General features: G+C 40.3%; 2 protein-coding genes across 2 annotated transcripts in view; one reads left to right on the top strand and one right to left on the bottom strand.

The window, feature by feature from the left end:
* Nucleotides 1-27676, bottom strand: part of LOC127529379 (uncharacterized) — a 773396-nt gene that overhangs the window by 84647 nt on the left and 661073 nt on the right. The gene's annotated exons all lie outside the window — the stretch shown is intronic.
* The window catches only part of LOC114658706 (N-acetyllactosaminide beta-1,3-N-acetylglucosaminyltransferase 3-like), a 74886-nt gene continuing 60725 nt past the window's right edge, over nt 13516-27676 (top strand). The window contains exon 1 of the mRNA XM_051932745.1: nt 13516-13602. The gene's annotated coding sequence lies outside the window, so the exon portion shown is untranslated. The remainder of the gene's footprint in view (nt 13603-27676) is intronic.

The following is a 27676-nucleotide window of genomic DNA, read 5'->3' as shown; positions in this document are numbered from 1 at the left end:
TTTTGCATTATTAACATGTAGCCTTTGTCAGAATGCCTCAAATCTCACAGACTTACCACTGTTTCTAAGGTATTGTACTTTATAACTTCTCCCTACCTTCCCTTCTACATTTATAACTTCAGGCAATTAGGTGTAGTAAAAGACAAGCAGGAGTTAAGTTACAATTTAAACAATGTATTATTGATAATATTCATAAATAATAACAATATGCAAAGTACATTTGAATATTGGCAATCATACAGCTTGATAAATGCTGATGTGTAGTTTCAGGCGGCACACAGACTTGTTAGTTACTGTAAATGTCTCGAGTTAAGGCATCATTTGTGGTACCTGTCTCAATATGGCTGCCGAGCTGTGCTCTTCATTGTGTTGTCCTTTTCAGTTCATGGTGTGAGATGGTCTTTCATCACTTGGTCAGAGAGAGACAGAGAGAGGTAAAGCAAGCAAATGTATAGGTTTTCTGTCCAACCCCTACAGCCAATAGGATGTCATAGTACTTAAAAGCTTTAAATACAAGCAAATTCCAAACAGCCATACTTTGGACCAATGGGGCAGAAAACATCTTCACACCTGCCACCTCCGAAAACTATATGTTAAAGTAAAGCTTGGCAGTTAGGCAGCCTGGCTTTTCTGTGGGGGTTGACTGGGAGTCCTGCTGGGAATTACTGGCCAAACTGGTTTGAGGCACTTCCCCCAACCCTGTCATAAAATTACAAAGAGTATCATTCCTAAAAGGGGGAAGGGGTTCTTAAACCATCAAACCATTGCTGTTCTTATCAATAATGTAACACTGATATTACATTTGCTTTGTCTAAGTTACAAATAAAGACATACAACAATATGTATCAACTTGTATGTAAAATTTCACATCACTAGAGTAGCAATGTTTCATAACTTATGACCCCCTGCAGAGACTGGACTGACCTCTCATGACTTTACTGTTTCTGTTGTATTAGACTGCTGATGTGGTTTCTTCTTAGTAAGAGGATATGGAACACCTTTCCTCGGAAGGCAGCTAATGCTTGTTATTCCATAAATTGCATTTACACATATAATTGTAGAGGTGAAAGTTTTTCAAAATGCTGTGCAATCTGAATGGAGATATAAAACAAAAAAACCTGAGAATTTCCGTGGACGTGATGGTAAAATGAGCGTACCTGCTTGACTGGATTTTTAACTAAATATACACAAGACTCTTGCTGGGAATCCGAAATTATTCAAATCTCACACATCCAATTTCCTCCTATCCATCTGCCCTTGGCTTCTGAGGTAAACCAGCAGAGCAGATGGATGGGTTCTGTGTTTATTTTTTATACAGCGGCATTTCACATGAAAGTTGTGGTGTGGCCAAACCACAAAACTTTCCCGTATAGGTGTAGACTTCTCGAATGTTAACAAGAACTCACCTAATTGGATGGAGAAAGTGCTGCCTTCGGTAATATCACAGGATCAAACTGGATTTATTAAAGGCCGACACTTATGTTCCAATCTTCGACGCCTGTTTAATGTAATATATTCATCAGCAAAGTCAAACACCCCAGAGATATTATTATCATTGGATGCAGAAAAAGCATTTGACATGATTGAATGGAAATACCTTTTCACTGCATTGGAGAAATTTGGGTTTGGCCCGAATATTTGTGCATGAATCAAACTACTGTACAACAACAACAACATTTATTTATATAGCACATTTTCATACAAAAAGTAGCTCAAAGTGCTTTACATAATGAAGAAAAGAAAAATAAAAGACAAAATAAGAAATTAAAATAAGACAACATTAGTTAACAGAGAAAGGAGTAAGGTCCGATGGCCAGGGTGGACAGAAAAAACAAAAACAAACTCCAGAAGGCTGGAGAAAAAAATAAAATCTGTAGGGGTTCCAGGCCACGAGACCACCCAGTCCCCTCTGGGCATTCTACCTAACATAAATGAAATAGTCCTCTTTGTAGTTCGGGTTTTTCACAGAGTCACTTGATGCTGATGGTCATACAGACTTCTGGCGTTTAATCCATCATGGTGCTTTGGGTAGATGGTGGTGGCACACGCCACCACCAACAGGACACCGGAAAAGGAAACAGAAGAGAGAGTAGGGGTTAGTACAGATTTTGAATGAATAGTTATTATAATGAATTGGATATACAGAGTATCAGGATTAAATTACAGTGAAGTTATGAGAAGGCCATGTTAAAATAATGTGTTTTCAGTAGTTTTTTAAAGTGCTCCACTGTATTAGCCTGGCGAATTCCTACTGGCAGGCTATTCCAGATTTTAGGTGCATAACAGCAGAAGGCCGCCTCACCACTTCTTTTAAGTTTTGCTCTTGGAATTCTAAGGAGACACTCAGTTGAGGATCTGAGGTTACGATTTGGAATATAAGGTGTCAGACATTCCAATATATAAGACAGGGCGAGATTATTTAAAGCTTTATAAACCATAAGCAGAATTTTAAAGTCAATTCTGAATGACACAGGTAACCAGTGTAGTGACATCAAAACTGGAGAAATGTGTTTGGATTTTCTTTTCCTGGTAAGGATTCTAGCAGCTGCATTCTGCACTAGTTGCAAACGATTGATGTCTTTTTTGGGTAGTCCTGAGAGGAGTGCGTTACAGTAATGTAGCCGACTGAAAACAAACGCATGAACTAATTTCTCTGCATCTTTCGATGATATAAGAGGTCTAACACTTGCTATGTTTCTTAGGTGAAAAAATGCTGTCCTAGTGATCTGATTAATATGCGATTTAAAATTCAGATTACAATCAACGGTTACCCCTAAGCTTTTTACCTCCGATTTGACTTTTAATCCTAATGCATCCAGTTTATTTCTAATAGCCTCATTGTATCCATTATTGCCAATCACTAAGATTTCGGTTTTTTCTTTATTTAATTTGAGAAAGTTACTATTCATCCATTCTGAGATACAGGTTAGACATTGTGTTAGCGAATCAAGAGATTTGGGGTCATCAGGTGCTATTGATAAATACAGCTGTGTGTCATCAGCATAGCTGTGGTAGCTCACGTTATGCCCCGAGATAATCTGACCTAATGGAAGCATGTAGATTGAGAAGAGCAGCGGACCCAGGATAGAGCCTTGTGGAACACCATATAGAATATCAGGTGTCTTTGAGTTATAATTACCACAACTAACAAAGAATTTTCTCCCTGCCAGGTAGGATTCAAACCAATTTAAGACACTGCCAGAGAGGCCCACCCATTGACTAAGGTGATTCTTAAGAATATTGTGATCAATGGTGTCAAATGCGGCACTCAGATCTAAGAGGATGAGAACAGATAAATGGCCTCTGTCTGCATTTACCCGCAAGTCATTTACTACTTTAACGAGTGCAGTTTCTGTGCTGTGATTTGTTCTAAAACCTGACTGAAATTTATCAAGAATAGCAGGTTTATTAAGGTGCTCATTTAACTGTATAATGACTGCCTTCTCTAGAATTTTACTTAAGAAAGGCAGGTTAGAGATGGGTCTATAATTTTCAAGAGCAGAGGGGTCGAGATTATTTTTCTTAAGTAGGGGTTTAACTACCGCAGTCTTAAGACAGTCTGGGAAGACCCCCGTATCTAATGACGAATTTACTATGTCAAGACCATTATCAATAAGCACGCCCGATACTTCTTTGAAAAAATTTGTTGGTATTGGGTCAAGGGCACAGGTGGAGGGTTTCATTTGAGAAATTATTTTATGTAAATCAGGTAAATCTATCCTAGTGAAAGACTTTAATTTGTTTATTATGGGGTACTGGGGTTTAGGAGGATCCTTAGTGTTGGGGAGATATACTATGTTATTTCTAATATTATTAATTTTTTGACTGAAAAATACAGCGATAGCCTCACAGGTTTTACTGGAAGTACTTAGGAGGCATTCCTTTGAGTACACCAATTCAGAAGCTTCAGTTTGTATTAACAACATTTGTTCAGACTACTTTAAATTAGAACGTGGCACCAGACAAGGATGCCCCTTGTCACCACTGCTGTTTGCAATCGCCATTGAACCACTGGCAGTCTACTGTCGAAATTCTTATCAGATAAAGGGGATTATCAGAGAAGGACTGGAACAGAAAATTTCTCTATATGCAGATGATATGGTTTTATATACAGTATATCAGACCCAGAAAACACTGTGCCTGCAGTTTTAACAGCACTTATAATATCAGATTGGACACCCTACCTTTTACCATAGCAGATCAGTTTAAATACCTAGGGGTAAATATCACAAGTAAATATAAAGCTTGTTAAGATGAATATCCTTCCTAAGCTTCTTTTTTATTTCAAAACATTCCAATATACATCAATAAATCATTTTTTAAGCAATTAGATTCAACCATAACCTCATTTATTTGGAACTCAAAACATTCACATATTCTAAGAGCGACCCTACAAAGACCTCAGGCAGAAGGTGGCATGGCTCTACCTAATTTTCAGTTTTATTACTGGGCTGCAAACATACATGCTATAAAAGCCTGGACACAAATATATGAACATACACAGGCTTGGCTCGCAATAGAAGTAAAATCCTGTAGTACGTCTTTATATTCCCTGCTCTGCCCCCCAATAAATGCAAGTTATCGCAAATATACTAATAACCCAATTGTGCTTCATTCATTCAGAACATGAAACCAATTTAGAAAGCATTTTAAGATGGAAAATCTTTTATCTGTAGCACTTCTGCAGGAGAACCACCTCTTTCAACCCTCGCAAATATATCTAGTTTTTAATATCTGGAAAAGATTTGGGATTAAATTGCTCAGAGATCTTTATATAGACAACATCTTTGCATCCTTTGAACAATTACATTCCAAACTTAACCTTCTAGCTACACATTTCTTTCACTATCTTCAAATCAGAAACTTTGTTAAACAGAACCTGCCCGACTTTCCTCATCTCGTACCCTCCACCATGCTGGAAAAAATACTGCTCAATTTCGAGGACTTAGACACCATTTCTGCAATATATAAAATTTTATTAGAGTCCTTTCCTTTCAAAGATCCAAGAGGACAATGGGAAAAAGATCTCTTAATTAATATATCAGAAAAGGAGTGGAAGGTAGCAATGCAGAGAATTCACTCGAGCTCCATATGCGCAAAGCATATTTATTCAACTCAAAATTATATATCGAGCTCATCTGTCTCGCCTAAAACTGTCCAAAATATTTCCAGGGCAAGATCCAACCTGCGAACGCTGCAATCAAGCTCCTGCCTCACTGGGTCACATGTTTTGGGCCTGCACCAAATTAACATAATTTTGGACCAAAATGTTTAAGTTTGTGAATTTCCCCTTGGGATTAATAAAGTATCTATCTATCTATCTATCTATCTATCTATCTATCTATCTATCTATCTATCTATCTATCTATCTATCTATCTATCTATCTATCTATCTATCTATCTATCTATCTATCTATCTATCTAAGTGCCTTTCAGACAGCCTTGGTGTCCCAATCCCTCCTAACCCACTAACAGCTCTGTTTGATGTTCTTCCAGACGGACTTGAAGTGGAGAAGGACAAACAAACTGTGATTGCATTTACTACACTTTTGGCACGCAGACTTATTTTGTTAAATTGGAAGAATCCTAACTCTCCTCTTATAAGTCAGTGGGAAACCGATGCTTTATATTATTTGAAATTGGAAAAAATCAAATTCTCAGTTATAGGATCTGTACAGAACTTTTTCAAAGCCTGGCAGGATCTAATCAATAATATCTTCTTAATAGAATTAGAATAAGAAGAAATAATTATTTCCACATTTCTTTTCCTTCTCCATTTATCTTTTTTGCCCTATTAAACTCAATAATTTAGGCATGTTTACAAGCCTTAAGTATTACTCCTTTGGCCATGCTCTCCTTCTCAGGGGTGGGGTTTGATTTGTCTTCAATCCTATTTTTTGTAAAAATTGATCTATTTCTATGGAATGATTACAACAAAATTAATTTAAAAAAAAAAGAAAAGAAAAAAATAAAAGAACTAACCTAACTAGCATGGCTGCCCCTTTGTTGCTACTGACAAGTGAAACATGCAAGTTCAAGCACATTTCACATCACATAAAATCAATGAAACAGTGACTTGCTGGTCCCTGGTGTGTTTCTCGTTTGATACCCTCTGACATTGACATCTTTTGACAAATTGCGCAATAGATAAATAAAGTGAGGGCGTCATAGCCACCACACTTGTAAGGAAAATCGATGAACTGCCTAAATTGAAAGAGCTTTACCTCGAGATTAGAAACAAAAGACTTTGTGGTGAAAACGGACAACCACAATAACACAGACAGAACATGCAGATGACAAACATGGCATGACTTGAACTTCACACCGCACATCTGGCAGCAGAGCTAACTACCATGTAAGCCAGGTATCTGTTGGCCAGCATGAGAGCCAGAAACGATCAGAAAAACTGATTTTCCACCTACAGACCTGTCGTTTCTGCATCAGAATTCTGCAACTCTGTGTAATAGGATCACCAGACTGCTGGGTCCTTTTTCACCAAGTAGATGGAGTTCACGTGGCTTCCTTGGTGGCTTTTTCAAATTCTGCGTAGTCCACCTCAACAGTGGGAGAAAATCAAGATGCAGCTAAATTACTTACGCTAAATGCCTTCCTGATATCATTCTTTTCTTCTTTTTCTTCTTCTTATTTCAGACTAGCCAACCCCCATGGCTCTGCCCTTGTAGTAGTGAAACAGGACAGTGAATAGGACCTTACCCAGCTCCCCACTCCTGATGTCACACTTTCACCTCCCCTCGGCCTGCAGCCTCTGTCTTGGATTAGCATGAATATATCGCACCTGCAAGCAAACTGTGATTCTTAGCGCGATGAGAGAAGTCGCAAAATCAACCGGAATGTTCAAGCAAATTACTGTATAGGAAAAAACCTGATCTAAATCCGTTAAGTAGTTCTCTTATGAAAAGCAGACAGATATACAGACAGACAGACGTTGGATTTTATATATAGAGAGATTACTGTGACTACCTTTAAGGCAACAAATGGCACTGGACCTTTGATACTTTTTTGCTGTCATGTTCTGCATGATTTTGACTGAAAAAAGCTCAAGCCAGAACTGCAAAAGTCTGATTAAATTTTAAAATGGATGATCCCCATTGCTCAGTTTCAAAGTTCAGGTTGGACACCCAGACACACAGAGCCAAACGTATACAGAACACTGTGAGGATTCTGTTTTTTGATTTCTGCCGTGTTTTCAGTGCCATTCAGCCATCCCTGTTAAGGAGTAAACTCAGAGATAAGGTGGGTGAGTTTCTGGTGTCCTGGATGACGGACCAACTGTGGAGCAGAATGCAGTTTGTGAGACTCAAGGACTGTGTGAGCCATACTGCAGCACCAAGAAAGAGTCCTGGTTCCTTTTCTCGTCACACTATACACCTCTAACTAGAAATATAACACCAGCTCAGGTCACTTAGAGAATTTCTCAGATCATTCAATAAAGTGGATGAGACAGAGGAGAGGCCACCTGCCAATCACCGCCAGGAACTGACCTTCCCTCGATAAATGTGGAGGGTCTCCAATAGTTCCAGGTGGTTCATCTCGAATGCTGTTACGAGTGAGGGGTATATCTTTGTGTAGTTCTGTCCTTTTGGAACTCTTTTGGATTTTTGACCTTGTTGCTCGATTTTCAACCTTTCTTTGTGTATCTGTATTGAGACTTGCTTGCTTGAATTGTCATTTGTGTTACAGCAACTCCTTTTTATCTTATATGGAGCTGTACTCTTGTGACAGAGAATTTTTGTGAAGGATAAATCTTTTATATTGATTGTATTATTATTTTAAGATTTAAGACATCTTTTTACAAGCATGCGGGTTAATGGTGATCTGCCTGTCCTTCTGGAAGTGTTTTTGTAACTAATATATTGTGACATCCCGTCGAATAAATACACTCCGGAGCCGCTTGTCTGGGGGAGTCTTCCAAATGCCGACTGGCTTTTTATTGAATATGCCGCAATATAAACGGTGCCCTACTGCCACCCATTGTCTGGGTCACGGGGACACCTCCAAAATAACAAAGATAATTCACCTTCATCCTATCTACCTCTTTAAGTGTTTGTTCCCTTCACCACTTGATGCTGTCTTCCTTTCGCTCCAGTAACAGCTACCACTTCTGATCACCACTTCCCTTTTTCTCCACACACCGTTAATTAACCCTCATCCCTGTCACTCAACTCTCTCTCTTACAAAAAGTGTTCCCCAAGCCTACACCCCATCACTGCTTCCACTCCATACAGCCCATGCAATGGCAAGACACATCACAATACTTTGGGACTCCTAGTTCATGACCTCTTCATACCATCACAACTTTGACATTAGGTGGTGCGCAGTTTTGTTTCTCCATACTTAGCAACTGTAAAAATATCAACACGGAAAGACATGAAACACCTTCATGCATAATAAAATGACTTCAGAGGTGAATGGAAATGAAAGAACTGAATTCTCCATTGGAATAAACTTAGACATGCATTCCTTGACTGGAAAAAGCTCAAACCAGAACTGCAAAAGTGTGATTAAATTTTAAAATGGGTGATAAGTATCAAGCCCCATTACTCAGCTTGAAAGTTCAGGGTGGACACCTACAGACACACAGAGCCAAATGTATAGAGAACACTGTGAGGATTCTGCTTTTTGATTTCTCCTGTGTTTTCACTGCCATCCAGCCATCCCTGTTAAGGGATAAACTTATGGTGGGTGAGCCTGTGGTGTCCTGGATGGTGGACTATCTGTCAGGCAGACCGCAGTTTGTGAGACTCAAGGACTGTGTGAGCCACACTGGAGCACCACAAGGAACAGTCCAGTTGCTGCACATCCTCTCCCTGACACGCCGACACTGAGGACTTTCTTCAGGCTGTGACCTCAGATTCACACAGGGATGGTTTGAGCTGAGTGTGAAGAGGTCAGGATGAGGATCAGCACCTCCAAGTCTGAGGTTATAATTCTTAAAAGGTGGGGTAACCCCTCCAGGATGGGGATGAGGTGTTGCTTCAAGTGCAGGACTTTAAGTATCTCGCCATCTCGTGAGGGAGCAGGAGATTAATAAACAGAATGGAGCAGCATCCACAGTCATGCAGACTTCGAAACAGAGATGATGAAGAGACCAGAGCTGAAAGGCAAAGATTTTGATTTACAAGTCAATCTACATTCCTGACCTCACCTATTCTCATGAGCTTTGAATAGTAACTGAAAAAACTACATTGCAGATACAAGCGGCCGAGATAAGCTTCCTTTCTTCACAGGGTGTCTGGATGCAGCCTTGGAGACAGGGAGAGCAGACATTTGGGAGGAGCTCAAAGAAGAGCTGCTGCTCCTTTACATCAAAAGAGGGTGATTGAGATGGTCTGTGATTCTCATTAAGATACCTCTTGGATTCCTACCTGAGGGGGTGTTGCAGGGATGTCCAACCAGGAGAAGACCTCTGGGCAGACCAAGGATACGTTGAAAAGGTTATATCTCATGGCTGACTTGGGAATGCCTCAGAATCCCAAAAGAATAAGTTGGAGGAGGAAAAAGGGGTGATGGGCATCATTACTCAGACTGCTGCCCCTGCCACCAGGACTTAGATAAGCTGCAGAAAATTCTGAATATTCTATAAATTGTTCTTTGCTGCAAAATTACTTCTAGTTCTCCACACATTACAGCTAATTTTACAGTACAATTTCACCAGAGTTTAATAGGCTTAGAAGCACTAGATGCTAAATGACACTTAAACATACATGTCTGTCTGCCAAAAATAAGGACAAGGCAAAAGGAATGAAAAGGGAACGCCTACAAGGGTAATCCTCAGAACGCACACCAAGCCAATCCAACACTCGAAACTCAACACAGAGGCACAATGTCAATGGAAAGCAACCATTGAGTAGACTGCTAGCTCTTAGACAGCACTGGGAGAGATTTCTCCCTAGCTGCAGAATCAGGGGTCCTGCCCTCCTTGGGTTCAACATATAGAGAACAAGGTATACGGAAGAAAAGGCTAATACATTTATAATTTACCAAATCCATAAAATAATTCAAAAACAACGAAATACACATGCAAAGAGAAACAAAAAATGAAACCAACAAATAAACTAAACAAGTGAAAAAACAAGAAACTTGAAGCCAAGGTAAAACCCTGGCTTCCAACATAACAGTAAGGGCTCATTTATACTTCATGCTCAGAACGCGCAGGCATCATGGCTGTCACGCGTTCCCAGCATTCATGTGACACGTCCTCTGAGCAGGTCCTCAGAAATTAACGCGACGCGTGCGCAAGTTGCAGTTTAAGCAAAAACTCAGGGGGCGCAGTGTGCTAAAACTCAGAATGTGATGTCAGAGTCTCTGTTTACCATCGACATGTGACAGGAAGCTGCTTTGAGGATCCTACGGGATCGATGTGCGCGCTTCGATGTTTGATGAACGGCTCGATGTGGTGAGGCAAAATGCTGACATACAGATACATCTTTTATATTCAAGCATCACATATTCCCCATCGTAGTGACACGACACATTTTAAAAGTCTCACATATCATCTTTTGTGTCGTCTTTTGTTTCTGGGGATTCCTCCTGACCTAACAGCAGCAATCGCCACACAGAACACATTAAATGTCTGATATTCCAACTGTCTGCATATTTAGAATCCTTAGATTTATACTTGATATCACTTTCATGATGAAATGCATTAAAGTATGTATGTTACATTTTACAGAAAAATCGTTAATTTCATTTAAATAATAATTACACACATGGGGGTGGCAGAGCGGTAGCACTGCTGTTTCGCAGGGAGTCACGTCACTGATATTCCCTGCCTGGAGTTTCCATGTTTTCCTGCTGGGTTTCCACAGTGGGCTCCAATTTCCTTCCAAAGATATGCAGATTTGGTGACACTAAAATGATGCCAGTGTGTATGTGAGTGCTTGTATTCACCTTGCTGATGCCCCGTCTAGGGGTTGTTTCTGCCTTGTGCCCAATGCTTGCTGAAATGGGCACAAATCCCTGGATTGATGGATTTAATCATTATACATCCTTTTCAGAGATATTGCGCTAAGGTGTCATCGGAATTTAATGCTGTTCCAGGCAATTCACAACACTGCGAAGCCGAAGCTTTTCTCACCGTGATGATATCTCGCACTGCCACCTGGTGGATTCTTCCAGATTTACGTAAAGTACGCACACAAGTATAAACAGTAAAACGCTTGCGAAGAAGGAGCATCCACTGTAGCATGCATCGCATCGTGTGAGGTATAAACCTGGCCTTATAGTCCCTAGTTATGCCTTCCTCTTTATCATAAGGTTCAAATTCTTGTCTTGTGTCCTCTTTGTTCATGTTTGATTCTTTTCTTTGGGTTAATGTTATTTTGGTTTATTATTTCCATTCTTCTTTGTATTTGATTTTGTATGCATGGCTCTGTTGTATTCCCGGTGTTTTGTCGTTGGTTCCCCAGGAGGCGGGGCCTCTTCTCCATTGAAGGACTGCTCCCAGCTCTATAACGGCTCATGGGAATTGCAGTCCCTTGCGGTACATTGTATGCGCTCTGGCAAAAGTGTTTTCACCTTTCCTGTGAATATTGTGAATTGTTATAATTGTTGGATGTTTCTGAGTTTTGTTTCTTTTTAATGTTTGCTCTGTTTAAGAATTCTGGTTGCTGGACTTCATTGTTGGGCCTTTTCAGAAACTTTGTTTTGCCTCTTTCAGCTCTTTTGAGCTTTTGTTCTTTTTTTTTTTACCATTTTATGTTAATAAATCTTCAATTTTTTAAAGGCTCTTGTGGACGTGTCTCTACCCCCAGTGTCCCCTAGCTGGACTTCATATTCATGTTTCTTTTATTCTTTTTTCATTCTTCTGTTTATGCTGATTATGTGTATAATTCTTTATGTTTGGTTTTGTATATGTATATAAGCTGCATTTGGTATGTTTCATGTGTTTTTTGGGTGGTCCCCCAAGAGGCACCACCAGGAACTGCCCTCCGCTGTATAAATTCAGAGGGTTTCTGGTGGTTCATTGTGCATGTCGGAGTCGGTGAGTTGTTTGTGCTTTGCTTGTGCCTTTTCTATCTTTTGGAATTTTGATCCTCTTGCTGGTCTTTGACCACCCAGTTTGGATTCTGCATTGTGACTTTGTTTGACTTGGACTGCCTTTCTTACTGGCAATTCCATTTTGCCATTGTGCTTCACGGAGCTTCATTCTGATGGGAATACCTTTCCTAGAGAAGAATTCCTTTATTTTATAAAGATTCGGTGCTTGCTCTTTATTACTAGCCAGGATTTGACGATTTGACGGTGATATCCCCTTCTAGTGGGTATTATTTAGAACACACCACACATAGTACAGTAGACTGTCAGTGCTTTTCTCATCAAGGACAAGGTGAAGACATAGCTCCATTAATTTTATAGTGGCCAGCAGTGGTGGGCAGTTGTATTCACAAATATGACGAGGAAGGCTTTAATGTCTTTTGATCTTTGTTTGGGGTGAGTCCCTGTGCCTGGTTGTACCTCCTTGTAGTCAGTTGCAGCAACTTCTTCCTCCTTGTTCTGTGCTGCTGACTCTTCAGGAATCGTTTGATTCGTGGCTCCTTGATGGTGTTGTTATTGCTCAGTCAAACAATCCTGAGTCTCCAGATACCCTGCTGCTCGGTTAGCTCAGACAGCTCACATTTCCGATCTGCGTGATTGTGCAACTGTCAAAAGAAAGCAAACAGGACTTATTAAAAGGGCTGGTAATTCCCCTGAGAAATCCACATTTAACTGACATCTCACTGAGGGGAAATAAAGTAGAAAAACAAACTCTGCTCTCTAGCACGAAGAGTAAGATACTGCTGCATTGGTTGAGCCAGGGTACCATCTGAAGTTGTTGATCAGAAAAGACATTTATCCAGTGTGTCTTCAAGGTGAAAAGGCCAGGGGACCAGAAGGTGGAAGGCTCGCAGTGAGTCTTAGGTGACATTCAGGACAGTTGCTCTTAGTTGTTGTCCTTGTAACTCTCGAAGAAACAAACAAGCCAGTAAGTGGCAGTGAAACCTAGAAATCCTTCCCTGATGATACCTCTAAATCAGTCCCCAAAAGGCTTCTGCACAACACCTTCTGCTCTGGTGTCCCTCGGCACACACTCATGGGGATTTACAAGGCCCAGAGCAGGAAGGACCTGCTACCTGCATAGCATCATTGGTGACATCATTTTCTCCAGGATAGTCTGCAGAGGCTTTACCTGAAAACAAGCATTCTGTTAAAGTAAAGAATGGTGACAGGCAACATCTGCCACTTGTCAATATAAGGGCCTCTAATTCGACTTCTGTTCTGTTTACTAAGAGAGAAAGTCAAGACAGTAAGGATTATGTTATGAGTGATGCAAAGGAAGTGCCTGCAAGATCGTAATGTGTAATGCTAACTTTTATACTTCTGTAAAATGACACTTTTGTTGTGAGATTAGTTTGACTGTCCTTCTCAGTTCATTTTCTGTTGATAGTTTGGTTTTTGCCACCACATAAACAGTGAACCACAGGAATGACGGCAACACGAGAAGAGCTGACAGGAGAACGACGTCTGTCATATTCACAAGGACGGGTGTCTGATCAAGAAATATGGGAAGAAGTGGAAGGACATGGTGACACCGAGTCATAGGTAAGGCTAAGCTGTGCTTTATTTGTCTGACAAACATCTGCCCTCTGTGTTGCTCTGCTTTGATGGATTTTAAAAACACGTGAAAGACAAAAAGGTTTGGTAAACACAATGCAAATAATGGGAATCAGCACCCTTGGGGAATAATCTTTAGTGAACAATTTTTCTCAGTTTTCCATTTGTTTTAGAAGCGCCGTTTGAATGCATGTCTATGTTTATTCACCTCTGAAGTCATTTTATTATGCATGAAGGTGTTTCATGTCTTTCCATGTTGATATTTTTACAGTTGCTAAGTATAGAGAAACAAAACTGCGCACCACCTAATGTCAAAGTTGTGATGGTATGAAGAGGTCATGAATTAGGAGTCCCAAAGCATTGTGATGTGTCTTGCCATTGCATGGGCTGTGGAAGCAGTGATGGGGTGGAGCCTTGGGGGGACACTTTTTGTAAGGTCTTGGGGCCCCTCCCTAAAAAGAGAGAGAGAAAGAGAGTTGAGTGACAGGGATGAGGGTTAATTAACGGTGTGTGGAGAAAAGGGAAGGGGGTGTTCAGAAGTGGTAGTTGTTACTGGAGCGAAAGGAAGACGGCATCAAGTGGTGAAGGGAGCGAACAGTTAAAGAGGTAGATACAGGTGCTGGTCATAAAATGAGAATATCATGACAAAGTTGATTTATTTCAGTAGTTCCATTCAAAAAGTGAAACTTGTATATTAGATTCATTCATTCCACACAGACTGATGTATTTCAAATGTTTATTTCTTTTAATGTTGATGATTATAACTGACAACTAATGAAAGTCCCAAATTCAGTATCTCGGAAAATTAGAATATTGTGAAAAGGTTCAATATTGAAGACACCTGGTGCCACACTCTAATCAGCTAATTAACTCAAAAGCCTTTAAATGGTCTCTCAGTCGAGTTCTGTAGGCTACACAATCATGGGGAAGACTGCTGACTTGACAGTTGTCCAAAAGACGACCATTGACACCTCGCACAAGGAGGAGGGCGAGACACAAAAGGCCATTGCTAAAGAGGCTGGCTGTTCACAGAGCTCTGTGTCCAAGCACATTAATAGAGAGGCGAAGGGAAGGACAAGATGTGGTAGAAAAAAGTGGACAAGCAATAGGGATAAGCGCACCCTGGAGAGGATTGTGAAACAAAACCCATTCAAAAATGTGGGGGAGATTCACAAAGAGTGGACTGCGGCTGGAGTCAGTGCTTCAAGAACCACCACACACAGACGCATGCAAGACATGGGCTTCAGCTGTCGCATTCCTTGTGTCAAGCCACTCTTGAACAAGAGACAGCATCAGAAGCGTCTCGCCTTTGGACTGCTGCTGAGTGGTCCAAAGTTATGTTCTCTGATGAAAGTAAATTTTGCATTTCCTCTGGAAATCAAGGTCCCAGAGTCTGGAGGAAGAGAGGAGAGGCACAGAATCCACGTTGCGTGAGGTCCAGTATAAAGTTTTTTCACAGTCAGTGATGGTTTGGGGTGCCATGTCATCTGCTGGTGTTGGTCCATTGTGTTTTCTGAGGTCCAAGGTCAACGCAGCCGTCTACCAGGAAGTTTTAGAGCACTTCATGCTTCCTGCTGCTGACGAACTTTATGGAGATGCAGATTTCATTTTCTAACAGGACCTGGCACCTGCACACAGTGCCAAAGCTACCAGTACCTGATTTAAGGACCATGGTATCCCTGTTCTTGATTGGCCAGCAAACTCGCCTGACCTTAACCCCATAGAAAATCTATGGGGTATTGTGAAGAGGAAGATGCAATACGCCAGACCCAACAATTCAGAAGAGCTGAAGGCCACTATCAGAGCAACATGGGCTCTCATAACACCTGAGCAGTGCCACAGACTGATCGACTCCATGCCACGCCACATTGCGGCAGTAATCCAGGCCAAAGGAGCCCCAATTAAATATTGAGTGCTGTACCTGCTCATACTTTACATGTTCATACCTTTCAGTTGGCCAACATTTCTAAAAATCCTTTTTTTGCATTGGTCTTAATTGATATTCTAATTTTCCGAAATACTGAATTTGGGACTTTCATTAGTTGTCAGTTATAATCATCAACATTAAAAGAAATAAACATTTGAAATACATCAGTCTGTGTGTAATGAATGAATCTAATATACAAGTTTCACTTTTTGAACGGAATTACTGAAATAAATCAACTTTGTCATGATATTCTAATTTTATGACTAGCACCTGTATAGGACGAAGGTGAATTATCTTTGTTATTTTGGAGGTGTCCCCGTGACCCAGACAACAGGCGGTGGTAGGGTACCATTTATATCGAGGCTGTTCAATAAAAAGCCAGTCGGCATTTGGAAGACTCCCCCGGACAAGCGGCTCCTGAGTGTGTTTATTCGACGGGATGTCACAATATATTAGTTACAAAAACACTTCCAGAAGAAGAGGCAGATCACCATTAACCCTCAGCTTGTAAAAAGATGTCTTAAATCTTAAAATAATAATAAAATCAATATAAAAGATTTATCCTTCACAAAAATTCTCTGTCACAAGAGTAAAGCTCTATACAAGACAAAATGGCTAAGGATCTGTGCTGGTATCCTAAAGGTTGCCGGTTCGAATCCCCATCACTGCCAAAAGAGATCCTACTCTGCTGGGCCCTTGAGCAAGGCCCTTAACCTTCAATTGCTCCAGGGGTGCTGTACAATGGCTGACCCTGCGCTCTGACCCCAAGGGGTATGCGAAAACTAACAAATTCCTAATACAAGAAATTGTATAAGGCAAAATAAAGAACAAAAAATAATTCAAGTAGTTTTACAGATATAAACTATTCAAAAAATTATATACTGTAAAAAAAATTATGGCGTAATGGGTAATAAGGGTTGGGTGGCATCCCCGCTGTGATGGATGGCTTCTTACTTGGCTGGGCGGCCCTTTTAATAAAAGCATGTGAGCAGACGGATATCCCAACCAGGTGGTCAGTTGTACCTTTCCTGGTTGGGAGGCCGTTATAATAGATGGACAAGGGGGGAGTGCTTCCCAGGGCCATGTGCTACCCCAGTACACCGAGTGGCGACATCCTTCTGGCATTTATTCCATTTGGACACCCGCAGACCTCCATAGAGTTGTAGTTTTGGTGGGAAGCCCTGTTGGGGTTCTTGGGTGCCACTAGTGGGAGCTGTTGGAGGAAGACTCTCCTATCACAGGAAGGTCCTGACTGACACAGAAGGTATGTCTTGTGATAGCGCTGGACGTACTTCAGGGTCCAGTATAAAGGAAGCTGCTCCACTTTACTTGGGTGTCAGAGTCAGGAGAGGAGTCAGACAAAGTGAAGTGGAGTGGAGTGGAGAAGGGAAGCTGGAACTGTGGAATACATTAAGGTATTTATTGTCTGTGGAGTTGGGTCTGGGGCTTGGGATGCTGCAGTGCCCCCTAGTGGATCACAACAGTTAAAAGTAGGTGAGCTATGGGTGCAAAACAATCATTTACCATATTTAAAAAAAAAAACATAAAGTACCCCTAAAATCCCAGTATTTTTATTACATCATTAAGAGGTAAAGATGGCTACTTCACAGATACTCGCATTCTCACGGTAAATGTCTGTAAAACAAACATGTTTTTCAAATATTAAAAGGTTTTAAATACTTCAGATCAGTAGTGAACCCATAAAAGAATGCAGATACTTTGTAAAAATATCACTGAAGTGACTACCTCATTGCCCAAATGAACACTTTTGCCAGGCAATGCGCTCATGTTGTCAATGGGACATTCTCGAAGATCGGTCTCCATTATAACACGCCAACTCGCTTTTTTCTTCACAACTTTTATGTCCTGATGGTTCACATTTACCTTTTCTATGCTGTCACAAACGCGATTCCAACAGCTGCCCCATCAGGATCGACGGGGTGCTGTGACTAACAGTGGATGAGTCATTTCAAGGATTACAGAAAGAGGATTAAAGAGAACTGCATTAGCCAGTCTAGCAGCAGGAATATTCCTTTTAGAACCAAAGATGAAATTTGCAGTACATCTTGACTAATTTCGGCCTCTGTGGCCTGAAGGGCCCTGCCGTGCACTCCACACCCTTATCAACACTGCTCCTTTAATGGCACTTCACTGGTTGTGTGGTTCAGTGCTGTGATGGGCTCTTTGCACATTCATTTGGTTTTGTGGGCTTTGACCTGGCTCTTTAATGTCTAGTAGGCAACCTAGCAGAACACAACAGATCAAGAAAACCTGAACTGAGCTTGAGTATGTAGCAAGATTAGGAACTTATTGGGATTTCACCAATCTGTTATAGATAGATAGATAGATAGATAGATAGATAGATAGATAGATAGATAGATAGATAGATAGATAGATAGATAGATAGATAGATAGATAGATAGATAGATAGATAGATAGATAGATAGATAGAAAGGCACTATATAATAGATAGATAGATAGATAGATAGATAGATAGATAGATAGATAGATAGATAGATAGATAGATAGATAGATAGATAGATAATGTGAAAGGCACTATATATTACATAGATAGATAGATAGATAGATAGATAGATAGATAGATAGATAGATAGATAGATAGATAGATAGATAGATAGATAGATAGAAAGGCACTATATAATAGATAGATAGATAGATAGATAGATAGATAGATAGATAGATAGATAGATAGATAGATAGATAGATAGATAGATAGATAGATAGATAGATAGATAGATAGATAGATAGAAAGGCACTATATAATAGATAGATAGATGTGAAAGACACCAGCAATGATACCACCTGCTCTTCAGAACACATCATCCACCTGAAGCTAAGTATGTCTGGGCCTGGCCAGCACTTGGATGGGTGAACATCTAGGAAAAGCTTGGGTTGCTGCTGAAAGAGGTGTTGGTGAGGCCAGCAGGGGGCACTGTTATGAGGAAGTGCAGCTGCCGTACCACACACACAGTCCGTACGTGAGCACACTCTCGATGGAACAGTGAATAAAGGCAAGGAGCAGATTTTTGGGGAGATGGTTCATTCTGAGGATTCTCAGAAAATACAATCTCTGCTGCGCCTTCTTTAGCAGCTCGTTGGTGTTGGTGCTACAGGTCAGGTCATCCTCCAGCTCAATGCCCAGAAACCTGAACACCGGGACCCCCTCCACACAGGCCCCGCCAATGATGAGTGGCTGGATGTCAGTTTTGTTCTTTCTAAAGTCAATAACAAGTTCCTTCGTTTTTGTGGTGTTGAGGAGCAGGTTATTGACAGTGCACCACTCTGACAGCCGCTCCACCTCATCCCTGTATGCCAGCTCACCCTCCTTGCCCGAGATGAGTCCGACCACCGTTGTCATCTGTTCATGGATACTTATAGAGCCCGTTAGGGATCTAAACATATAAAAGCTATTTCTGAATCTTCATGTAGGTGTTTCATTTGGAACCCAAAATGGTTCATCTGTGGCATCAGTAGGAGGCGTCATAGTACCCTAAACATAACCATGAAGACACAGTCCCAGGTTCAAAACTCATACTTTTTTTTATTAAACAGAGTTCCTTCATCTCCACACAAACGGCACGGTACTACACCGCAATATTCTTCTTCCCCTTCACTCCTCCCAGGCGAGTGTGGTCCAATTCCGCTACTGACTTCTTCCTTTATACAGAACTAGAGAATACTTCCAGCACCACAACATTGTCCATCGGAAGCATGTCTGTGTCAAGTGGAAGTCCCATTAATTCCTGCTGTGGCCCCTGGAACCCAATAGGGCTTCCCCACTGGACTGCAGTTCTCAACATGCCCTGTGGGTATCTGTATGGGACACTGCCCTCTAGTGTGTCGGGGGAATAAATAGCCTCAGTAAGCTGCCTTTCTGCTGTTCCCCCTGTTTTATGTTAGGTAGAATGACCAGAAGGGGCTGGCTGGGTGGTCTTTTGGCCCTGGAACCCCTGCAGATATTCTGTTTTTTCTATCCTCCTTGCCATCTGAACTGATTTACTGGACTCATATTTGGAGACTTACATCATGATGTTGTAGATAAGGACGTTATTTTTCTACTAATTGCATATCTGCTTTATAAGTTCATATAGTTTTTTTTTTGTTACTTATTTATTAATTATATTTTCTTTAATTTTATTTATTTTTCTTTTAATGTAACTTTCTCTTTGAGATCTTGTGAAGCACTTTGAGCTCCATTCTTTGTATGCACTGTAAATGTTGTTGTTGTTGTTATTGTTCCATTATACTGACCTCCCAACCGGGTATGGATCCTTGAACAAGTCCTTCTGGTATGCCAGCATTTGCATTTCTGTCCATGTCCTGACTGCAGCAGAGACCACCCTGTCTATCCGTTGTCAGGGTCCCGTGTCCTTGTTGAAAGTTATTTTGGGTCTTCTGAATTAAAGGAGTGCACAGCACACCGAGCCCATAAAGATCAATGCATTTGGTTGACGTTCAGTTGCCCTTCTCGATTAGAATGACTGACCTATAAGTAGCCCAGCACTAGTGCGTCTGCAGCGGTCCGCGCCCGAGTATACTTGAGCCTTTACTCTAAGACGTGTGGTACTCCAAGTGCTGAAGCTCTCTGAAATATCATAAATATCTATGAAGAGATCATCGGAACTCAGATCTGTCAGGGGATGACAGCTAGTATTCCCGTTATCTCTGTGGGGTTACTAAGATGGTAAAACATTGAAATCCCCCTGAGCACCATTTGTTTATCTTGTTGCTCTCTGGCCTAAAGGCATTTTTTTTTTTTGCAATTTAGTGCACTTTATTAATCCTCGAGGGAAAAATCTCTTTTTGTGTGTCCTTTGGAGGTCAGAGTGCAGGGTCAGACATTGTATGGCACAACTGAAGAAATTATAGGGTTAAGGGTGCTTGATCAAGCGCACAACTGAGTAGGATCCCCTCTGGCAGTAACGGGGTTTGAACTGGCAACCATCGCAGATCCTCAGCCTCCAAGCCACCACTCGGCCTTTGATCTTGGGGTTATTATTGAATTAAATCTAGCACTGAACATGTAGGAATTAACAGGTGCAACTGTCTTCATGTACTTTATAAGTTATTCTTTAGTGGACTGGTTTACTCGGCTAGCATGTGTATGTGTTCATGTGTATGGTACTATCTATATTCTTTTAATGCACTCTGCGGATTATCATCGAATTGTTTATATATAGATAGCACAGACTATGTTGTGGTTTCTGTTATACTTACGTCTTTGTTCAAAATGTATGTTTTACTGGGAGTTGCCACTAAATGTCATCAAATATTGTGCAATGACAATAAAGATTACTTTGTTTTACAAACCCACAGACTCAATGAGGCCCCCAAAGTCTCACGTTACAGTGCCTGACATCAGTCCACAGGTATGAGCCCAAACGAGTCGGACTGGCCACCCTCAGCAGAGCACAATTGCAGAGGTGGGCTGGGCGGGGATGGCGTCGGAGGAGTGGGCTATGGAGGCAGAAGGTGTCACCTCTTCTGTCAGCAGCGTCCTTGTTTGTTTCTGCTCTTTGCTTCCTTCTTTTATGGTCTGTTGACTTGCACAGTTGATTTTACTACAAGGGTTAAGTGGATTTGAAAATGACTATGAGAATGAAAGGAAGAGATTTTCTTCTTATAAAGTGTGTTTTGAAAACAAATAGTGTGGAATTGAGTACTAAGTTTATTTATTTATGTATGTATGTATGTACAGGGTATGTATGTATGTATGTATGTGCAGTACTTCAGTTTCTGTAGGTTTTGCTGCCATCTACTTTAGGGGTTGAATGAGTTCATATCGTAGCAGGACCTCTGTGGTGTGACAGTAAATAAAGAGCACATTCACAAGCCAGTGCTTGCTAAAGAAGGATCAGAAAATGGATGAATTCCTTTGGGCTCATCACATCTCAAGAGATCTGAGCTCAAATCCCAGAACAGCCTCTTTGTAAAGATGGATGGAGGCCAGTCCCTGTGTGCAGATAGGTGGGACCTTAAAAACCCGTCCTACAGTGCAGCATTCATAAAACATCACAACTGTGACTCACCCGAGCTTTCCGGTCACTATTGTTCTCTGTTGCAACATTTGAAGCAAAAACACAAAGGAATTGGTGTGGCTTCAACTGGAAGGCCCTGCTTATTAGCCCAAGACTAAAGGAAGAAGTGCTATCTAAGGTTAGGGTTTACTTTATTAGCACTGTATGTAAAATTGTGTTGCAGTACAAGAGGTTTACATTAGCTGTCCTTCTTGACAGCAACTGAACAAAAACAGACACACGCACGTAGAATCCCATTCATATACAATTAAAACATGCGTTAAAATAAAAAGTTTCATGAGAAAACACAAAAAAATAACAATGAAAATAATAAATAATTCCTATATCTAAGATTTATTGAGCTGTATGATTGATGCTGGAACAAAGCTATTGTTATGTCTTTTTGTTCTGCTTTTGGGAACAATAAACCCTTTTCCAGAAGGAAGTAACTGAATTTCAAAGTGCAAAGGATGAAAGACGTTACTTAAGATCGAGCTTGCCATGTGTTTCCTGAAGATGCATTAGCTCTCTGGAAATGTGTTCTTTTCAATTGTGGCATTTTAATTAACCTGAATTTAAATAATTATAAATAAAAAGGTATTATCCCCCCCTATCATGCAATATGACGGTTACAAGATTACACGAGAAGTATAAAGGATAATTTAACTCTTTACTAATGGTTTCACGCGGATATCACATACGGGAAGCTTATGACAGACATATCAAGCATGTGGGTGTCTTGACCTACGCAGTCTGCCATCTTTCATTTGCCACGCTGAAAGGATTTTCACCGGACGGAAGACATAATCTTCTGCCCGGCAGCTTCAAAGTGTTGGCTGTAGGTCCATCCTTATATTCTGGTTGCTCCATGTGCAGTCTCCTTCTCTGGATCCAAACAAGGGCAGGAAAGGACTCAAATCCCACCTTCAAAAATACAGGAATAGCACAATGCCTACATACAGTTTTCATTCTCTATAGGAAAGAGGATAGTGTACTGACAGAAGACAGAAATATACTAGTCTGTCTTTAGGCTGACTATTCAATTCTCCAGTTGTCTTTGGCTCTCTAGTCCTGCGCTTGGCTCGGCAATTCTAAATGCTGATGCTGTGCCTCTGTGTACCATACTTGGTCAGCTTGTATGAATGAGTCCATAACAGTGGACACAGAGAACAGTGATATTAAACTTTATAATAAAACATATTATAACACCATGCACTTTAGCTGCCTCGAGTGCACAAATGATGAGCCCCCAATCAGCCTACGTGACCATTTAACAATTTGCTTTATCTCTCTGTTATAAAAAAAAAATCTTGGAAAGCTGGAAGGAGACGAGATGTGATTTTCTCAGAGAGACACTTTCACGTCCTGCGAGAAGAGTCTTTGTGCCAAGAGATTTAACCAGGCAAGGGGGGCCGGAAATAAAACAAAGAGTAGATGACAAAGTAGAACTTCGTAAAGAATTTAGAAATGTTGGCATGGTACATGTGCAGAGCAGGTTAGAGATAAGGGAAGTACGAAAATTTGAAAGTCTCAAAAAAAGAATAGTAAAGATCGCATTAGCGCAAACAAATGGAAATTATTACTTGGTAAAATAATGGAACAGCGAAAAGAGATTGAATATATTGTTTGGATTTAAACTTTAAGTCGGAGATTTGTAGATTGTATAATTTGTGTTGCCATCAGGGAAAAGTACTGTTTCTTCTCAATGAAGAAGCGCATCTGCAAGAATTAAAAGATTTGTTGTTTGGTGAAAGTGAAATCCCACAAGAGAAATCATTTCTTATTTGTGTGAATGCTATTGCCAGACACATTTGTTGTAGAGAGAAAGAAACGATATTCACTCACTGGCAGTTATATGTTGCGTTGTCACGATGTAATTCCAAACATGGAATCAAAATTCAATGTGATATTGATGAAAAGGTAAAAGCGAAAAGATATCGAATATAGGGACACAGGTGATATGACAGAAGTGCGCTGTGCGAGATGCAGATCACGCGGAAGTACAACAGCAGCAAACCAGCAGCTGATCAAGCAAAGAGGAGGTAAAAAAACTGTATTTGTTTCCCATCGTATCACCGTTTAAGGGGGGTTTCGGAGAAGCGACCGTGTCTCTTTGGGGTGGTGTCAGCCCCCATCTTCACAATGTGAGCATCAGAGACGTGAAGTGGCTGGCACGTAGCGTAGGCCGGGGGTGGTTGGTGAGTGAAGTGAGCACAGGGCGAAGCCCCCTAGTTTTGTTTAAAACAAAGATTTCCAAGCCAAGATGCAGGAGAGAAACATAAAGCAGATTCAGTAAAAGCACAGTAAAGTAGTCTTAAGAGGGTTTTGTCAGTCTGCAAATAAAACAGTTGTCTTAAACAGTGTTATGTTTGCAATATGTACATTTGACGACAGTGTGTTTTGTTTGTCATAAAGCGTTTGGGGTTAGAGGGTGAGTTTCTGGCGGGATTAGTGGTTCGGAAATAAACGCCTTTCTGAGACAAACTGCACCTGTATGCTCTCGTATTGAATGCAACAAACAGAATAAACGCTGGTGTGCCCTTTGGCATACAATATCACAATTTGCCTCAAAATTTAGTTTAGAATTAATCATTGTCCCGAAACATTTGTACAATGTCACACACTGTACAATCTGACCATTAATATGTTCACCTTCATGATTACTACAGTTATGTTCTTAGCTTTAGATACATTTAACTGCAGATGGGACTGCTGACACCACCCAATAAATTCCTGCAGGCCATGATCAGTGTCCATTTGCTATAGTAGACTTAAAATAACAGAATTGTTTGCATACTTTAAAATAATCCTGTTCTCCTGTCTACTCTGACACACGTTTGTATACAGAATGAATAAAAGGGGTGAAAACACACATCTTTGAGGAGTGCCAGTTGAAGAAAATGCCATCGACCCTTACTTTCTGCGACCTGTTTGTTAAACAATTCAGTACCCAGCCCACAATATTATTCTCCAAGTTTAATTGTCCTAAGAGCCTTCTGGTTAAAACGCGTGATTCAAATGTTTTAAAAGCATTAAAAAATCGGCAAATTAAAGTCTAGTGTGTGACCCACTAAATGTATGAGGACAAAATTTAACAATGTAATGGTGCCATCTTCTACTCCTCTATTTGGGCTCTAAGCAAACCTCATAGGATTACATGCGTGTTTAGTTTTCTTTAAAATTTCTGCCTTTATCAACTTTTCAAATGATTTAATTAAGATTGATGTGAGAGCCACTGGCCTAAACTCAATGAGTTTTGGGGGAACTGATTTTGGGAATAGAGACCACCATATCATCCTTCCAGACCTTTGGTACATGTTGTTTATATAAAGACCGACTAAAAAGGTAATGAAATATAGGGCTTAGATCATTTAGTTCACGATTTAATGGTGAATCTGCAAATGTGGTCAGGGCCCTGACTCTTTCCTAACTTACAGAGGAAAAAACCCTTGCCATATCTTCTTTATGTTCAGTTTTAAAATGCTGACAATCTACCAGGTTCTCACTCAATTTTTGAAAATCATTACTAAAATCCTAGATGTTAAAACGACTGTAAAAATAAGAGCAGGACACATTCTCTATCTGAATGAATACCCTCCAGTGTAATTGAGAATTATTTTTGTTCTTTAATCCTGCTATGGCTTTTATTCTATTCTGAGCTGATCCAAGTTCATTTGCAGCCATCATATTCTGTAGCTTAGATTTATAGCTTTGTTTTGCCTTTAAAATTTCTACTTTTACATTTTTTGTAGCTGTTTGCAAATCAGACTGTATTATCGTGATATTCCCCTCTACTTACCCTTTACCTAGGGGCAAGTGTACTCATCAGATTCGTTACTGGGTTGATCTACTGTTGCACCTTAAGAGTAACACACACATACATAGCTATACGCATACACACAGAAACTCAACAGTGCCCTAGAAATGACAAACACACAGCTGGTTAATCACTGGCACTTTAAACCACACAAGTGCCTTAGGAATAACACAGCCTGTCACTCTCTCCGAACTTCAAGAGACTTACTTATTATTGGCACGAACAACAGATGATGTTTTAATGATATCTCAGACCTAAATATTACTTTTGGTCTACTAGAATACATTTAAACATACAAAGGTTCAGCATCATTGGCTATAGGCCATTTATCAGCCAAGAATGCCTTACTTTACATACTGTTCCCTACTTTTGGGTGGAGCTCTCACCCTCAGCCTTAATAAACCTCGCAGCACAGAGGTAATGGCAAATGCTCCAGGTGCTCAAAGAAATCTACCTTATTACTTCAATCACTCTATAGACATTAAGACAAAGCATAGAAAGTTAAAAGCAACATGGTATTTATTACAGGAATAATAATACCAGTAGAACAAAGAATAATAGAAAGTAGGATAGATAGTAAAATCTGGAAATATATATAGTCCTTAGAAAAAGCATACAAAAAGTTAAAGATGACAAGGATGAGTGTCGCAGGCGGCTTGTGATCGAGCACTCGTAGCTGTTCATGAGATGCTTTTCTGATGATCAGATAGAAACGGCCGCACGTTGCCGGCGCCCTCTTCTGATGTCGCTCTGTTCTCTTCTCCTGACGTGTTTGTACCTTCTTCTTCCTCCTTTCTTCCTATGTCGCTCTTCAGTTGAGGCATATTTCTTATAAAATTCTACCAGGGGGTTTTGCAAGATGTGATTGTTAGATGTTCTGATTGGCTGGCTGTCAATATGATGAATTAATTCACTGTCCATTTTTCCAAACAATAAAACTTTTTTTGATGTTACCTGAGGTGTTGCCATGTCTTCCTTTCCCAGGCTGTAAAATAATCAAGCTACTTTTTGTCCCAGATGCCCAGGTTATAAACTAATCAATAGCCTTAGGTACCAGCATGTCTTCCTTTCTTTTTTGGAGCAACTGTTATAAAAGTGAGGTACAACTAGGAAGAGGATATGCATTGATGTGTCCTGAATTTTGTTCATCTGTTGTTTTGCCTTGAACAAAATATAATGGAAATATAAATCAAAATGTACAGATTTTGTACCCCACAAGACAGGCGTATTACCTTGTTTAAAAGGATGTTTGTTTTTCTGAAAACTCAGTGTAACAGATTTAGTCGCTCGTGGTTTGTTATTTGGATATATTCTGACTTGCTTACAAAGGATATTCATATCCATGCTGAAAACAACATATGAGTATGTTACATCGACAAGTTCATCCAAATCGTCTCCACAAGATTCTTTAAAAATGTCCCAGTCTATGCCATCATAGCATTTCTGAAAGTAAGCCACAGATTCCTCCGACCAGATTTTAATGTTCCTTGTTTGTGACTTTTCTGATTTTAAAAGTTTTATATGTGGGGAGTAAGAATATGCAGTTATGGTCTGATGAACCCAACAGAGTGTATTGGAATGGCAATGTATGCGTCCTTCACTGACCTATAGCAAAAACCCAACGTCTAATCCCGTCTGGTTGGACAAGATACGTATTGGTGAAAGTTATATGGCATCTTTTTAAGTGAAACATGATTAAAGACCCTCAATAAAAATATTGGAGCGTCTGGTGAAATTGGTTGAAGTTTTTGCACTGTGTTAGGAAAAAATTCACCTTTTAGGTGAATATAAAATACAATTAAAAAGATTTGAGGACACTCCCAAGGCAGGTATTAAATGGATAAAAGTTTAATATCGTGTGTACAAATGCATTCTCTATTAATTGCAGGTCAGGTCAAGTTGGGGAACATGCACTGGTGCAGGGCATTGCCACACTCACCACTTCATTAATCACCTCGGGATCCCAAATGGCAACCCCCCCAGGCAGACAGTCCCACCCTCCATAAATTCATCTGTCTGCCGCACCCAGGTGTTAATTGGCGTCTCTTTGTGCAAAGTGCAAAGTGCTTTTATTAAAAACAGCAAAATTAAAAGCAGTGCCCAAATAAATAGTGCAGTGTCTTAAAATCTTTAAATAAATAATCCAATAAAAACAGGTGAACTGTGGAGGTTAACACAATAAATAAATCTTTTAAAAACAAGGTTAAAATAATGGCTGGAAGCCATCTTTTTAAAAACAAAGCCTGGTGCCTTCTCCCGTCCAAGCTATGCACCAGGGGA

This window comes from Erpetoichthys calabaricus, chromosome 10 (genome assembly GCF_900747795.2).
Source record: "Erpetoichthys calabaricus chromosome 10, fErpCal1.3, whole genome shotgun sequence".
Taxonomy (NCBI): Eukaryota; Metazoa; Chordata; class Cladistia; order Polypteriformes; family Polypteridae; genus Erpetoichthys; species Erpetoichthys calabaricus.
The sequence above is the reverse complement of the archived record's forward strand: the minus strand, read 5'-3'. Positions and strand labels throughout refer to the sequence as shown.